Genomic DNA, 19,597 nt, shown 5'->3' on the forward strand with positions numbered 1-19,597 from the left:
TAATTTAACAGGATCGTCGGTTGGCTGTATGTGTGGGAATACCCTTTTCGATCCCTAAATTGACAACAATGAGCAGTGGTCTGTCTGCAGACTGAATTTTTTTCACCGCAACAATAATGGCTAATGCCACCTTTTCAATTTGACTGTAGTTTTTTCAGCTGCCAACAATGAACGTGAAGCATGGAGCGATGGGTTTTTATGCTACCATTTTAATACTTGTGTAAAATTAGCGCTCCTATATCATTTTTGCTAGCATCTGATGATACTATTATTTTCATATTTGGATCAAAGTGATATAAGGACAGGTCTGATGTTAAAACTGTTTTTTTTTTTATTTTCTTCGAACGATTTTTGGCACATGTCCGACCAATATCATTTACGTCGTTTTACAATGGGTTGTTTAGGGATTCTCTTAGCTCAAGCATATTCTGTATATATGTTCGGTAATAGTTTGCGTGCCCCAAGAACACTTATAACATTGTAATAATTTTCGGGTTAGGCATATTTTTTATTGCAGTCTATGTTGAAGGATCTGGCCTGTGACCATTTTTATCGATGACTTGCCCTAGATACTTTATTTCTGGCATGAAAAATTCGCATTTTCCCTCGTTAAATTTATATCCATACCCCTTTATTGCTTCAAATACCTTTTTAACATGTTCCGAATGCTGGCTTCGAGACTCACTTTTTATGAGTATGTCATCCAAGTAAGCATTATTGAATCTCTGAACGAGATATAAACAGTAACCGCTCGATAATATAAAGTATAATAGCCATCTCAATATGGCTAACTACAAAGGGTGGGTGTTACTGTAGCTTTTAGCCCCAGGAGATCATCGTCTCCAGCTGGCTTTAGGCACACTATCTGTGCCCTTACGGTATTTGCATACCATAAGGGCACAGCTGGAGACGATGATCTCCTGGGGCTAAAAGCAACAGTAACACCCACCCTTTGTAGTTAGCCATATTGAGATGGCTAGTATACTTTACATCATCCAAGTAAGTTATAGCGAAATCCGTATCTACAAGCATAGTGTCCATCACCTGTTTGAAAACACTAGGTGCCACCTTTATCCCAAAAGGAAGTCGATTGAATTCATATAATCCTTTGTAGGTGTTTATCGTTAATAATTTCAAACATTCTTCTTCAATTTGTAACTGTGAATCCGCCGCCGACAAGTCCAGCGTTGAAAAAAGTATTCCTCCATTGAGTTTCGCAAAAATTTCTTCCGAACTTGATAGTGGGTAATTGCATGTCATCAAACATTCGTTCGAGCCTGTTAAAAAGTCAGCGCATACTCGTATTATATTTTTTATTTCTCTACAAATACAGTTGGTGATGCCCATTCTGAGTAACCAATTTTGTCTATAACTCCATGCTTTTCAAGTCTATCCAATCACTCGTTGACTTGATTCAACGCTCGCTTCAGTTTAAATACCAGTACAACGTTTTTGTCCACTTGAAATTTTACTTTTGTCTTGGTGCACCTAACTAATTCTTCAGAAAAAGCATCAGGAAATATCTTTTTTAATTTCTTTTTTAAATCTTCCAACGCCTAACTTGAATTGGCGTAAGAATCGTTTACGCTATAACAAAAACTACTTATGGGGAGGTCCCATAAATCAAATAGCGCCATCCAGTCTATGTTATATAGGTTTGTCGTATTTTAATGCAAAGACTTTGGCTTCTAATGGTTTTCCACAAAGTGTCACCTCACTTATCATTTCGCCCCAAAATCGCAATTGTTTTCTTGAAATACTTCGCGCAACTGTCGAAGATATCTTACAATATAGGCTTATATATATTATTGTTATTAGTGTGATATAACTGTGTTCAAATGTAGCCTTGTATTCACACTATTTATTTTTATGGAGACAATTTTTCTGTTTTTAGCCTCGCTTTCCATTTCTGTTGACAATACTATTTTTCTCGAATTGCTTTCGATCGACCTTTATTCTTTCACCTAGCAATGGGAATTCTTATGTCCAACTTTTCCAAAACATTTTTGATTTTAAAAAGCACAGATTTTTAATGTATTTCTCCTCACCCATTCAACGGTTTCGGTCTTGACTGTTGTTTTTCTTTTTTCTTATCTGTTACAGGTCGACACGTATGTATATTTGAACGATCTGTTTCAATTTTTTGGCATCCTGTCGTAAATTTATAATCCTTTGACATTCTTCAGCCACTGCCTGTAGAGTAAGTTTCGAATCTTGTTCTAGTTTTGTCAATATCCGATCCTGTAGCTCTGCATCTTTGCTTGCAGTTAATCCTCGTTCAAAGATTAGACATTTGAACATGTCCGTGGGTAATTCGTTTAGTTTAATTTTTTTTACATTCTCTCTTTACGATTTCGGCATACGTGATGAAATCTTCAGTTTCTGTTTTTTTCAAATCCAAGCACTCTCAACGAATATTAGATAGCGAATTTCTTACACAGGTTGTTTCCTCGAAACACATTTCGGATTGTTTTCTCAGCAGGATGTAATTACAATGCTTTTCATATTCTGCGGGTGATAATTTCCTTAAAAGAAGTCTTACCTTCTTTCCATCCGTCCAGATTCTACATTCTTCTGTGGAGATTCCTTCATACCTTCTGAAGTATGCAGAAAACGTAATCCATTCTTCTGGATTATAAGTATAGTCTTCAATTGAATTAGCAACCCAGTCTGCCGCAAATGAACCTAAAGTGCTTTTGGACTGCAACAATAATTCCAGCAACTGTTGATTTTGCAGTTGTTGTGGCTTTAGTTGCTGTTCTACGTGTTGTTGTTGTTTCTGTTGTTCTTGTTTTTGCTTTTTTTAGTTGCCGTTGCAACTGTTGTTGTTGCCGTTGCAACTGTTGTTGTTGCCGTTGCAATTGTATCAAGGAAGCTAATAGATCTTCCATGTTAAAAGCGTGCACAGTGAACTTCGGATGTCCCGTCACCACTCCTATATCCTTGTGTTTGGATGTAGACTAAACTGTAACAGTGTTATAACACTACCAAAACGTAATAAACTTTTATGTGATAAACTTATGTTCTTCTCAACAACTTCTACGACTGCCTTCACAAATGCGACTGCACAAACCACACAGCACGACACACTGTCAGTACGCATGCGCCTTTACAAGGTTTAGGACAGCTCATTTGCTATCTCGCCGGGGTGTCAGGATTTCACCACAACAGATTCTAAGACACACACATGCATACACATATACACATAGATAGATAGATAGATAGCTAGATAGATAGATAGAGGGAGAGGGACAGATAGAGAGAGAGAGAGAGAGAGAGAGAGAGAGAGAGAACGCACTGGTGTTTTGGTTAAGTGCCGTTAGGAATAAAGTACTTCAATCAATAAATTGGTACGTGTAAATGAATTCCTCTAATTAGAAGCAAATCAGTCGCTTCAGGTAGTTAGATTTTACTTTTTAATTTTGCGTAATTTCTTGAATTTTGATGTTATTTTTCCTTTTTTCCACCTCTCGTTTGTACAAAAGGTAAATTGCATTTACCTATATCTGTGGTTATTTCCATTCTCTGAACTAATTACGGCGCATGTAATTTCATATCACCGATATTTGTTCAGCATCTCGGTACGTAAAGTATATTTGCTCTGAAATGTATTTAATTGAACGTAATAAGTCCAACATATTTCCTTTTCAATTTACTCATTTAATCCCACCTATCTACATGTATACATACATACAAACATACATACATACATACATATCTTTTAGTTATTTCAGTGAATAGTACCTGGCCATGAAGGGTCACCGCCTTGAAGGGATTAGTCGAAAAATGTAGGCTCAATATTGTGTTTTAGTTTTGTTTGTTAAGCTTGACTCTTATTCTATCGGTCTCTTTTGCCGAACAGCTGTGCTATGGGGTGTAAACTAGTCAACATTGGTTGTTCAGCGATGGTGGAGGACAAACAAACACCAACACACACACAAAACACTCTTATAAATACATACATATATACATACATACATACATAAATACATACATACATACAAAAATACATACATAAATGCATACATACATACATAAATACATACATACATATATACATACTTATATACATACATACAAAAATACATACATACATAAATGCATACATACGTACATACATACATTCATACATACATACATACATACAACATGCATTACTGTAGTTGCCGTTGCAACTGTATCACAGAAGCTAAGAGATTTCGAGCTCAGTCTCATTGCGTGACAGCTTATACAAGTGTCTTCTACTATAGTGTCAGGCCGACCTTGTAAGCGGATTTGGTAGACAGAAACTGAAAGACACTCGTCGTATATAAATATGTATATACATTTGTGTGTGTAATTTTTGTGCCTGTGTTTCTCATCCTTTCTCTCTCTTGACAACCTTTGTAGAATAAGTACTAGGCTTACAAAGAACAAGTCATGCTGTCGACTTCTTCAACTAAAAGCCTTTAAGGTGGCGCTCCAGCATGGCCGCTGTCATTTGACTGAAACCTGTAAAAGAATAAAAGAGTAAAAGTGAATGTATGTAAATGTATGCACATTGCATTTTCAGACGTGTGTTTAACAATATTTAGTTAAGTTTGCCATTGTTTGCTCAGGCAAATTCTAGAGAACATTTTATGTCATAAATTGCAATTTTTGAACTACAAAAATATTAACTGTTTTGAAACAAATCTTCTCTTTTGCTTTTTTTAATTTGCATTTCCCATTTATATCATTCATTCGTACAATTGAAGCAAGTAAAACAATTTGTATTTGAAACTATAGTTTCAAAAAACCTAAAATGTTTATTATTGAAATGGAATAGAAAAGGATAAATATGCTTTTTTTTCAGCGATCCCCATTTGGGACCTTTCGAGAAATTTATCATTTCAAAAATAATTCATATATGAAGAAAATGTAAATATTATAGATTATTTCAATACCTAAGACACCTGGCAGAGCCAAAAAATATGAATGACAAATATTGGCAGTTAATGGGTTATATATATTAACCTTTTTCGTTTGACCTAGAAATGTTACGTTACATAAGCATTCACCGATAAAATATAATCTTTTTTCCTTGACACCATAAGATCTTTATCGGTTTGAACCTCAGTTTTTAACATAATTTCTATGTAACTAAAAAAATTTAAACTTCGTATACTGGTAGAATGTGTTTACAAAACATCTTTTTCTCTTGACTTTATTGAGAAAATTCTATAGTTTGTAAGATATTTGTTGTTTTTTTTCTTCAATATCTGCAATTTCCACCAATCAAATACGTCTATTGAGGTGAAAACATTCTGTGCCGTATGAATATGTCTCTCGTTTAAGAAACAGATTGGGTTTATTTACATCTGTGAAGAAAAAAAGATACCCTACCCCCCACCCCTAACCCTGACCCTAACCCTAAAAGAGATTGAAATGCAATAGATCGATACTAGGGTCATAATTATGGGTGACAATTTCATATGACACCGCTAGAAAAACTGCCGTTCAAACCGAAAAGATACACACCATATGCTACTTACGATATATTGTCACGTTTTTTTTTTCGTTTATAATAGTCATGTCACTACTTGTGTAGAGCTTCAGTTCTACACTTGTATTTTTAATTTTCACATTTACAAAGTTTCTGTTCGTTGTATTACCCCACTTTTTTTTTCGACTACAAACTTTTTTTTTTCGTTGTTCTGAATCCTCTTCGTTCTACTGTGTCACTTCATGTGTCCTTTATTTCTACAACGAAATCGCTTCACTTTTTTAAGTGCACAATTTTTCCTCAGGTGTTTAACATCGCATGCAAAACATGGGTTTATAACCTGATGTTTCTCGTGGTTCTTAGAAAACTTTTTATCTCTATTCAGACTATTCCGCACTGGTTTTACTATGAAACAATCTTTACATACAATTTCCCCTGTGTCGTATCTGAATTTAGGTATCCTTTCACATTCTTCAGACACTTTTTGCAAGGTTGCATCCTTGTTTTCCTGCAGCTTCGCAAGAATTCTAGTTCTGACTTCTACATAAGTTTTGGTAGTTAGTCTCTGTGTAAAAACCAGGCATTTGAACATATCTGGAGTTAATTTATCCAGCTTAAACTTCTCGCATTCCTTATTTACTCTACCAGTGTATATCATGTAGTCCTCGTTACTATTTTTCTTTATGTTCAGACACATCCACTCTGTTTTGAACAAGGAGCTTTTTTCACTGGAAATCTTACACAATTATTGTGTCATTAAACTTTACGTCAGACGGTTTTCTTTGATGGGGTGGGGGTCAAAAACTACTGTATGGTTCATGTTCTGTTGGCACCAGTTTTTTCAAGATTAAGCAAGTTTTCATTACGTCGTCCCAATCTTTATATTATATCTCTAAGATTTGCTCCTATCTTCTGTCGTATGCTTCGCCAGGTTCGTATTTGAATTCAGTCAATTGAATTCGCAACATAATCTGGCGAGAACATTTTTTTCTGGCTTTCATGATGACTTCAGTAATTGCAGCATTTGCAATATTAATTGTTGTCGTTATTGTTTCTACTGTTGCTCTTTTATTGTTGCTGTTTTTGCACCTTAAGCAAACATGCAAATAAAATTTCCATACTTTTACGCTTTTTAGTAAAATTCGTACACCGACTTTGTGAGTTTATTAACTCCTCTTCGAGTTTCTGTTAACTCCACGTGAATTAGTTTATTCTCGCCGCCACTGTTATAAAGCGGTTTTTTGCCATTGCTGTATGTGTCTTTCTACGATGCTTGTCGCTCTGACAGATATTGGTATATTCTGAGTTCATCGATAGGATGTTTCTATCTGGGACTGTACGACCCCCAGTCATACAGTGTTATTATCTTCAAACGGTTGTATCGTTAAAACGTCCACGCAGTATAACAGTATAATTACTATATCAGCACAAATACGACTCTCAACACAGGCTACACGTACTCTCATGATACCGGCCAATGTCACCTTACTTTTAGTGACATAATTATTCCACTTGTCCCGTGGGAGGGGTGTACCATTATTACTAATTCCCTATAACACATATAACCATTCTGTTGACTTCATCTCTCTCATTTCCGACACCTATATCAACTTGCCGGACATCTATTTCTCTCTCTTCTCTTCCCCCTCTCTCTCTTTTCTCTATTGATTTCCTCTAACCGCTTCCACCTTCTTCAAATTTACTGGCTTCTACCTCTGCCTCGATTTTTCTGCCTAGCACCCATTCCACACCAAACGAGTCATCATTTATTGCCACTCCCTCCGTCTTCGACGTCTGAGCAGCTGCGACTGTGATCTTGAAACTCAATATCAACACCTGGCCTGTCTTCCACTCGTTCCGCCAAGTGGATTACAACTCGACCCTCTTTCCTCATACCCGACTCTCAACTGCATAACTTTCCCCTCCTTTTCTGTCACACATCTTCGTAAGAAGATCCCACTGGCCTTTCGACTTCTAACCGACCACACTGCTTTCTTGAACCACATTTCTCTCCTTCAACCGCACCTGAAATATACCATATTTTCCTTGCTCCAGATCACGGTGCTACACCCGTCCGTTCGTCATCAACAACTGCGCCATCACTGGAAACAACCAACATACTATTAAAAACTGCGACCTCTTTTGTATTTCTTCAAACCAACAGATTTACATATTTCCGAGACAACTGCCTCTGAAAAAAGATACCATCGTCGCCCACCGTTCTGCTCGACCAACTACTACCCCGAACACATCACTGTCTTCGACCTTGCTTTACACCATGAAACCATCACCATCACCAAACTTCGTCATGTCAACGATACATTTTCGCAATACGAATTCATACACCGTTTGGACTTAACACCGCCCTCTTTCTTATAACGGCTTCCAACTTTATTTTCTATCTAATTCTCTTTTCCTTTCTCTGTTTAGCTTCCTCACATTTCCACATACCGACATACATAACTGACATCCCTACAAATAGGATACATAACTGGTTAATGTACACGCATCGACACACCCACACACATACACACTCATACACAGAGACACACGATCACTTGCATATATGCACACACCTATTCACACGCACTCACAGACACAAATCGCCTAATCTCTCGACCCCACTTACTCCACTTAAACACACAAAAACAGAAACACAGCACACATGTACTACCATCCCCCACAGAATTCCTTAAGATACACACACACTAATCACCACCCGCTTCCCCTCATACACACACGTAAAAACGTATATAGACACACAGTTTCTTTTGCACATACACTCTCACACACACGCACACTCACCTACACGCACTCATACTCACAGACTCAATGACCGCAAAATTACACATTCTCTATCTCTCTCTAACTTCTGGTCAGTTATTTTAAGGCTGTTTAATGACAATGAGCTTTTCTCCCGGCTTTCTACTCCGTCGTCCTTTTCCACCTCTTTGGACGTTACCTCCTTCGCACTAAAAGCCATGTTCATTACGTCATTTCCACTCCTATACTATATTTCAATCTACAACTTACACTGCGCGTCTATCTAATATATTTACTGTATACATGTAACTTTTGTTGTTTCAGAGCTAAACGTGGTCAATATAACAAAACCTAGGTACTGCATTTTATACAACTTAAGTATACGACTGAACAGTCCAGAGTTCTCCAATAAGGGGCAGCGTTTGGAATAATTTTGTCAATAGGATTGCTTGATCTTGTTGACTTGGGATAAGCAACAGCAAAAGCAGTTGCAATGATAACAACAGCAGGGACATTTCCAATTAACGAGAGCCTCAGAGACTAAAATCCTTCTCCTAGTATGGTTTTGTTGAATTTAACAGAAATCCATTCCTGAGTTTTCTCAGGTTCATCAAATTTCATATGTGTGTTGTAATATTTTAGCAAGTGCTTAGCATTACTTTTCTCAGAATACAAACAATATAAGTGTTCTTTTTTTAAAGTGTAGCTGAGTAGAATCAAGTTTTCGTGGAGGCAAGTCAACACTCACATTTGAGTTCCCACTTGTAAGAGTTATTTAAAGGAAAATTCATTGAGGTTCAAATACACCTCTTTGAAATGTAGAAGTTAGACTACATGTAAAATATGTTGAACTTTTCTTAGAGTTTCTATGTCGATTTTCGTTGCACGTCTGATTCCATCCTCTATGAGTTGAACTGTGTAGTGTCTGTCAATTAGGGTGTTTTTGAGTTCTTGTAGTCTAAAGTTTCTGGTATTTTGTTCTGACACTATTGTGCTTATCCTTCTTGCAAGGTTTACGGGGATGTTTGTTTTAGTGTGTCATGGGTGACATTAACCAAAAAGTAGGTATTGTTTGGCGTCTGTGGTTTTGTAAACTATGTCTGTTTCTATTTTGGGGTTAATTTTTTTAATTAGTATAGCTAAGAATGGAAGCTCCTTTTGGTTGTACTCCATTGTGAACTGTATGTTTGGGTTGACACTGTTCAATAGGTTTTTGAATTTTAGGAGTTTATCTGTGTTTTCATTCCAGAGTATAAAACAGTCGTCTAGGAATCTTTTCCAATTCTCTTTTATATATGGGAAAGGGGGTTTCCAAAAGTCGATACAGATTCCTGGTATATTATTACCTCCAGGTAGCCCATTGTTAGGTTCGCAATGACTGGTGCTGCCCTTGTATTCATAGCAATTCGGGATGTTTGACGGTAAAACGTATTGTCAAACACTTCGTAGCGAAGACACGACAGGATGTAGGTAAAGAAATTTGAGAAATTTGAAAAGAAAATACGAAACCCGTAATTTATCTAAAAGCTATGTTACTATACACAAAATTTCATAACATTTTGCTAACATAACGACTTAAATATATTCTTTAACCTTATAACAAATGCCTTCTGTAGTATTTTCACTCTTTTCTATTTTTTATACATCCAACCACGTTCTTCCACACACCAACAATCTCACCTATATATATATATATATATATATATATATATATATATATATATATATATATGGCACAATAATCTCAAACTGCCATGCATTTTTAAAACAATATGTTCCTCTAAGCATACTTCGAACAACATAAATCTCAATTACATTTTCAGTACAATTACAAATACATTTCAGATAGTTGACGGGTCCACAGAGAAAATTCAGCACAGATATTCTGACGAACACAATTCTGACATCAAATGGGATACTGTTTACAAAACATGATATTCATATTTTTCGTGTCATATAAAAATGGGAGATTAGAGGCTTAGAATCACATAGCTTTTCGGTGTCGTTTTTTTTTATAATTCTGGTAGTATCTACTGACCAATCACCGCAATAACTTATACATCAACAAAGCTGTCAAAAGTGAAGCAAACAGCATTTTAAGGATCTATAGCTAACTCGAAACGAGGGTTATAATTATGAAATCTAATACCTGTTGAATATAAGAGGCGATGGAAGCGCTTAAACCACCAACATTAAGAGAAGAAAATATCGATTATGTAACATATGTGTTAGAAGTAAAATCGGCAACTGTCTGAAAATGCCATTAACATATTACATTCAATACAGCATCATATTGTTTCTAAAACGACTGTGTCACATTAATAATACCATCTGTAGAAAAACTGCTCGACAGCAAATACAAATAATTCTATCTTTTAGTGGTTTCAGCCATTAGACTGGGACCATTCTGGAGCATGTCTTGATAAATATTTAGTCGAATGAATCAACCCCAATACTTATTTTAAGCTTTGTACATATTGTATTAATTTCTTTTTGCCAAAACGCTAGATAACAGTAAACCCACACCGGTCGTCAACCAGTGGTGTGCGATAAATATTGACACAAAGACACATACACAAAAACACACACATACACATATACATGTGTGTGTGCGTGTGTGTGTGTGTGTAAGCGTGTGTGTGTGTGTGTGTGTGTGTGTAGTAAATCCACTCACAAATCTTTGGTCGACCCGTGGCTATAGCAAAGAAACGCTTGCTCGAGGTTCAACGCATGCGGGCCTTATATATTCGTTTGTCCGGAAAGTTCGTGCCGATTTTTAAAGCAGAGAAAAAGGTCAATAAATACTTGCCATTACATTTTTAATCAGCCTAATATGAATCATTTTGTCGCACAATGCATCTCCATCTTTCCTTTAACTCGAAAATACCCTCTTCCCAGAATTGAGGTTCCTGGGAGGGTAAGTTGAAAGGTAAGCTACTATAAATCGGCACGAACTTTCCGGACAACCCAATACATAGGCTTCAAAACAAAAAAAATAGTTTCATATTCCAAACAGAATTTCACCAGATATGTTGGTTTGTGGCGAGAGAGAATATATTTGGGTGACTACGAAGTTAACCTAGAATATATTTAAACAAAACACAGACATTTTATATACTTTACATATCCTCTCAATAAACTGAACCGTGCAACTGTAGCATTTTACCTGGCCAGGTATATATATTGTAGCGAGAAAATGTAGTTTTTGGTACAAAGAAGATTGTTCTCAAATAGTATCAAGAGTTTCTAAAAAAAAGAATGATGTAAATATACTGTAACGCCATACACGATTTACTTGGAATTAAAATCTTACACACACACACACACACACATAAACATACTCACACACACAAACATATATGTATATAATCTGTTATGTGAATATGTGTGTATATATATGTGCGTGTCTGTGTATGTGTGTGTTTGTGTGTGTATGTGTGTGTGACAGAGAGAGTGTGTGTGTGTATGTATGTGTGTGTGTGTGTTCGGTGTCCGTGGTATCACTTCAGACACAAAATATAGCACGGCGTCAAATTTGGTATCAAAAGAAAAGATTTTCTTCATGAATAAAAATCTACATTTCTGATGAAATATATTTTTTTTTTAAATCGATCGTATCTTATTTTTCGTTCGAAGTAATTCAGATAATGAAAGAGAACATTGCATAAGCAAAACTCGCAGTAACGTCGAGGTTATTCATATTTGCTTAAATATCAATCCAATTTATGTAAGAGTACAATGAAAGCGCCATCATTCTTTATGTCATGGGCAGCGTGTATGGTATTTGTCTCTCTCTCTCTCCCTCTATGTGTGTATGTGCATATGTAATGTATGGATGTATGTCTATGTGAATATGTGTACAGAGAGAAAGAGTGAGAGAAAGAGAGCAGAGTTAGATAGGCTAGGTAGATAACATTACTTTATAACTAGATAGCTAGCTAGCTAGATAGATAGGATAAATAGATAGATAGATAGATAGATAGATAGATAGATAGATAGATAGGATAGATAGATAGATAGATAGATAGATAGATAGATTAGATAGATAGATAGATAGATAGATAGATAGATAGATAGATAGATAGATAGATAGATAGATAGATAGATAGATAGATAGATAGATAGATAGATAGATAGATAGATAGATTAGATAAGATAGATAGATAGATAGATAGATAGATAAGATATATAGATAGATTGATAGATATATAAGATAGATATATATATATAAGATAGATAGATAGATATATAAGATAGATAGATAGATAGATAGATAGATAGATAGATAGATAGATAGATAGATAAGATAGATAGATAAGTTCGATAGATAAGATTGATAGATAAGATAGATAAATTAGATAGATAGATAGATAAGATAGATAGATAGATAGACAGATAGACAGACAGACAGACGAGCGGACAGATGGTGAGACAGGCAGAGAGACAATTAGATAGATAGATAGATAGATAGATAGATAGATAGATAGATAGATAGATAGATAGATAGATAGATAGATAGATGGGGAATGTGTATGTGTATGAGGGAATATGAATTGGTGTTTACTGAAAGATGTCTAGCAGTTTCTATGCAGAGGCGCAAAACTCATGCATAGAAACATACTCACACACACACACACACACACACACATACACACACACACACATTTGCATGCATACACATATCCGTTTTACATATACATTGTATGTGTGCCTACATATCCATGCGTGATTAGGTCGTTATGTTCGGAGGTGTTGAGTAACAAAAAAGAGAGGGAATATATGAGATGAGTAAGTGCTAGACATCAAAATTGTGTATACAAATATACACTGTAGATGAACACTGCATGGAATATAGACGTAGTGGCCCATAGATATACTGGGAAAGAGCGAAATGAAGAGAATAAATTGAACAAAAGATATGAAAAGGGAGCCAGAAGAATGTTTGCCATTTGAACAAACATAGATGAAAGTTTTTTAGAATCAATCAATTTAGGTTTATAATGTTAACGTTCCGTATAATATTTATATATAAATTCTATAACAAGCATTGTATTTAATCAAGCATAAACATAAATATATACATGCCTAAATGATGTATATCTTTGTTGACGGCTAAATAAACAGTATATTGAATAGATGAAATTTATTTTCGTGTGGAATTAGATTTATTTGGTATGATAACAATACAATATTGTCTACAAATCTCATCCATCATACCAACGGCTAGTGAGTTCAAGTCATGCCTGTGTTTTACTTCTTTTTTATATATCATTAGTTCTATTAAGATATCTGACAGACTGGCTCTAGTATGAATTCGATTGATTGGAATTCTTACAATACATGATCTCGTGACGTGTTTAAAAATCCGTATTGAGGCGAAAGAGGAAAAGAAAGAGAGTAGTGCATCATGCAGAATATAAAGGTACTTTATTTAGTAAATAAATTTTACGTTCAAATTTTTAATTTCTAATGATGTACCTTGTCACACCTACTACATCCGATTATAACTGATTGCAGCGATTTTCATAAAATATGTCACATTTTGCCTATTTGGAAATTATTTTACTCTCTCCTCACCATCGTCTTGGTTGTGGTGCCTATTTAGAAATCTCTGTTTATTGCTTTTTCTCTCTCTTCGCAGCTTTGGTTCCTATTTAGAAACTAATATTTTTGTCCTGGATCCTCACTGAATTCGTGGTAGTTATTTTGACATCTTCGTTCGCCGAACATCAAACCACTGTCTTATATTCAAGGCATCTCATAGTATACTAGCTGTACTAAGGGAACTTCCTGTAATGTCATGAATTTAATTGCTAAATTGATTTAAGTAAAGCATTTGGTGATAAACTTTCAGGCACATATTCAAGTGATCCTATTATGGCAGGAACTTTTCGCATTTCCAAGTCCCTTTAAATTCTTATTATAGACCCTGGTCTTATTTCTTTGTAATTGCATTTAACTGTTGCAGTATTTAATGTAGATCTCTAGTTAGACAAGTTTTAGACAGTCAGCAAAAACTGGGTAAATAAGCAGTGAACTGCAATCGTTCACACTGGGCAGAAGAATATTTTATCAGCAATAGATTTTTTAATCTGCCCATATAACCGTATTAATTCAGGGATGCTTGCATCCAATTCTATCTTGAAACCAACGAAGCTGTAGGTTTTTGTTATTGAAAATATATCGTATACTAACAGTATTGCTTGGGTTTGTTTTTTAGTTGCGCTTAAAACGGCAGACTTTGATGTCGCGTTAACAAAGTTTTGACATAGTTTCAATCTTTTTTGAAAAGTAAAAATGTTGTATTATGGGGCTTGTTATTCTCTTTAAGTGAACATTTTTCTGGTTGAAATACACCGAAAAATGGCGACACAGCAGTCCAAAAAATTGTAAAAAAAATAGGGATTTTCATAGAAAAAAGCAGATTTTTTATATAAATAATGTTTGGTCTTAACATGTTCTGATTTGATTGTTTTCTTCTCCGGAACGAAGAGCAAGCCTTCTTCTATCAAATTTTCAATTTTGGTCAACTTGCGCCGCAGGGTCTCAGCGGAGATAGTGTTAGTTGAGGGCTACCAAACCTGCCCCACACACACACAGACAACTTCAGCTTTATATGTATAGATTACAACTGAAAATATAGTGTGTCCATTAGTAAATTTACTGTATTTAATCTTAATAGTAAAACTAAACAAAGAGATGGAATTTGCGATATTTCTAAACCATTGCATTGTTACCTTTGTCGAGTTTTTTTCAGTCACACAAGTAATATAGCGAAAACAATACTAGCACAATTACGCTGTGATACATTGTTTTACATATTATATTGTATACTATTTCTAAAAAAACTACAAAAACTAGCCGTTGTATTATAAAAGCTTTGACCTTCCTCTCCAGAAATTATCAATCTATGTTGATGTATGGATGAGTTTTCCCATCAATTAAATGTCCGCTCGTCGACAATAACAACAAGAATATCAGTATAACACGCATAATCACTAGCTGCCATGAATGGCAACTAAATCTGTTCCAGTTCGCTGCATTATGAATTTAATGCCGATCGGAATTGTCAGATAGGTTGAATTCTACAGAAGACAAGATGTCTTTCAACATTTGAAATATTTTCTCCAGACATAGTTTTGTGTGTGTGTCCTTGTGTGCAGCTGTGAATACAACTGTGTCTTTCAGCCTATTTATGTGATGACATATGTGTATACATCTTAGTGTTAATTTTAGATGCAGCATGCCAAAACCTACGCACTAGTCAATGCATTACCGATTTAAGCTTCTTTACATTTGTTGTGGAGACCAAATAAATAAGACAGATTGATAAATATTTAAATTCCATTATGTATGTTTGAGTATATTGCTCTGTATACTTACGTGTTTCTGTTCTTTATTTGCATTTAGCAAAAATAACGAACGAAAAACCGGAAGTTCCTCTCAAAACTATTTTAATATTTCATAATATAAACTAGTTCAAATAGAAGATTGTCATTCAGCATGAAACAGCAAAACCATCAGTAAATATTTTGTTGAGAAACGTGACTTCATGACTTGCAGTTTTATTTTAATATGTCAGACTAGCAATTGTTTGTTTCGTTGAATTAATAAAGAATATTAATATATGTTTGTATGCTTGTTGCGTGTGCATGTGTGAATGAATACACATACACTCGCGCATATATAGATATAACAGGCAAAGCCACATGTATTGAAAACTGTAAAATCGTGGTATTAAAATACGATGAATGAGGGATAATATTGACACTAAAGTTTCGGATCCTTCTATCGCCTGAAGTAACAGCAAATGAGGGAGGAGGAAGGACGCAATATTTGCAGAAGCTGAGAAGGGAAGACAAGAAATATTATTCTTGGGAAACGCTTAAAATGTTACATGGGTAACGGTAAAGGTGGTTATTACTGAGTGTACGTACGATTGGTGTGGTTCGTCAGCTGCCATAATCGAAGAATCTGTATTGAATAATAGTGCGAGTACGGTGCATATGTCCATAGACGGCATATGGTGAGATTTGTATGCTTAGTAGAGTATACAGCTCTAACACAACATGAACTGTACGTATGCCGTGTGGGTTTTTTCGTTTATGCATACTTGTGCAAATCAACTTACGTCTATGAGAGTGCATATGAAAAGGAAAATATGTATATATATATAGATCGTTAGCCACTACATACATTTCTTTCTCTCCTTGTTTCTCTCCTTGTTTTTTTTTTCTGTGTACCCTTCTGTAGAAGAGCGTAAGCTCGAAAAGTACAAGACTTTTTTTCTATTCCTGAGCGTTATACTAATACATCTGTTTGTTTTGTACACCACCTGTCTTTTGTTTTTTTCGTAAACTTTCCATATATATATATATATATATATATATATATATATATATATATATATATATATATATATATGTATGTATATATACTCTATAGAGAGAGAGAAAGAGAGAGAGAGAGATATTTAAGTGAGAATAAATATTAACTTCTGGTATGAGTACTTCTGCCGTACTTCTGGTTTTAATAATTATACACACAAACGTACTCTCTGGTTTAGCTGTTTCTGTTTTTTCAGTGTAAAGATTTATTATTTTAGTACGTTTATAGTAAAATGTTAAAGTTACTATATGGCGTAAGAATGGTTGCATTGAGCGTTCTGTTTTATGATACTCTTAATTATTCACGTAACGTCATTTTTGTATAGTTCATGCATATTTAATCTATGTTGTGCCTCATAATATTACTGCTTTGCATTTCTGCCTGCACTCATCCGTGACTGGTTTTCACCTGTTTAAGGTGATTATAGTATGTAATATGTAGCGACTTTGGTACTTACTTTCTTTAGTTATATGAACATTCATTGTCGTGATGTATATATATATATATATATATATATACATATACGTGCATGCACATATATATATATATATACACATGCACGTATATGTGTGTATATATGTGTGCGTGTTTGTGCAGGTGTGTGTGTTTGTCTATTTATGTATGTATTTAAGACTTATGTATGTAATTTTACCAACAGGTATCTTGCAGTTTGTTTGGAACATTAAAGATGCTGAACTCATCGTCAGCAACGTTTCTAAATTTTCTCCTTTCTCTTCGAGCATACAAAAGACAAATTCAGGTGGGAAATAACTATAACAAAATAAGATAAACTTTCGTCATCAAATTTTCAGAATTATATTTGCAAAATGAATCATACACATGAGTACCTATCTTTAGACATCACAAAGATCAATATGTATATAAATCAAAGATGTATATAAATAAAAACAAAACATTTAGGTAAAATGATGGAGGATCATGGAAAATGGCATATGATGATAAATTTACAAAACTCGATTAAATCTGTGAGGTCAACATAAAAATATTCTCTAAAGTATCTGATCTTGTAGAGTGATTTTCCCCGATACATTCACTTACAATGCAGTTAATGACAAGAACTTAATGAAATGTTTTATTACCCATAATTCCCCGCCTTGCAGAACATCTTTTGGAAATTGAAAAGTATCAAATTATATATTGGTGTGAAAAAAAAATGGTCTTGGAATCCAAATAACTAAGAATCAAACAGAGAAAAGGAATTTGATAGTTAATCACTAAAAATTATCCGGATATTTAATATACATTCTGGTTAAATTCGAGGAAAATTTTCTTGAAAACTGTAGCTCATCGAAACTCTGTCAAATTCAACAACTCTGTTCGCCAACATCTACTCCAAACATGATGCAACGGTACAAAATGATGATTGAAGAACTGTAGTGTAATTGTTTCAAAGAGATACAGAGAAAATAAAGAGAAATTAGAAACTGTTAACAATCTGTATCAACAGAGTGATAATAACAGATAAAATCGCATGCAGCGTAAATTAATTTCAGGAAAGTAAGATATCGAAATGCATAAAGTAAAGAAGAAGATCTCGTGTTCTGTTGTCGCTTTTGCTTGTAAATAAAGGAAACGTTAATCTATTTTCGAAATGGATATTTGCTTCACACACAATCTGATTGATGGTTTCTAAACATAAAGCAAAAACCTCACTGTGTCTAGAATCGAAGCGTAATGAAAGATTTAACATTCTAGTAGGAATGCCTATTAAGCTGTAAATATCATGCATGTTGTTGTAGATAAATTTCGTAACTGCACGAAATACGATGTTTGAATACATTTCTCCGATGACATTCACTCACAAATGTTAGCCATTGCAACTTAGATATAGCTTTCTTTCGATGTGTTCTAAGCTCACAAACTCTCTTACACATGCACGCAAAAAGAAATATGTACATACATATATTTATACATATATAATGAAAATGGCTTTAGTTTTTTTAATAGGAGATAGCAAGGTTCGGGTACAGGTAAGGTATCTGTAATTTCTATGAAACTATATATCTTCGCTCAGTAATACTTATTGGCCGACATGTCAGTCCCAGCTACGTTAACTATACGTGAATTCGCTGCACTCAAATCTGGTACCTTTTCAAGTTCTTTATCGAATTTGCTTTTTTCTTCATCAAATATGCTCGGCCTCTTCTCGCGCGTTTTTGAAACCTTCATTAGTTCCAATCACCATCGAGAGAAAGCATTGTACTCCTCAAGCGATCATGGGACCACTCTTGTGGTTCCTCGCCAGAGGCTAATTCTCTTCACGACAGTTCTTTTTAGATCCTCCCATCTGGCATGCGGTACACATGGCCCAACCATAGAAGGCCACGTCATTTCAGTAGGAAGAGTACGCTCCGAGTCCACGTGCGAGCCAAAAACCTCGGTAAACCACTTGATGTTCAGAATCGGTTTCAGGCTGTGTTGTCACTAGATATTGAGGCGCTGCTCCTGTCAGAAGTAGATACTTCTGGGCTCTCTGCCTTTTAGCAGTGTGGTACGTGCGTGTGTGTATTTATATAGACAGACAGACAGACAGGCAGGCAGACAGACAGACAAACAGACAGATAGATAGATAGATAGATAGATATAGATAGATAGATAGATAGATAGATAGATAGATAGAGAGATAGATACAGATAAATAGATATAGATAGATACAGATAGATAGATGGAGTTGGTAGTTAATAAATCGCATGGTATATACTTGGCAGTTTGCCGGTAAAGCACGTGCACTAGCTCAGTGTTCGTTGGGTGAGTAATCAATGATAGAGACGGAAGATGGAGTGTACGAGAATTTTTATTGATCACTACAATTGTTTTGACCAATTTAGTATCGATTCTGCGCAGGTGCGATACTGCACAGCTGGTTTAATACATCTCTCGGAGTACATGTGTCACCTTAGGTGATTCAAAGAGATATCTCGTTGAAATAGAATAAACTCCGATTCGCATAACTTATTACTG

This window comes from Octopus sinensis, linkage group LG8 (genome assembly GCF_006345805.1).
Source record: "Octopus sinensis linkage group LG8, ASM634580v1, whole genome shotgun sequence".
Classification (NCBI taxonomy): Eukaryota; Metazoa; Mollusca; class Cephalopoda; order Octopoda; family Octopodidae; genus Octopus; species Octopus sinensis.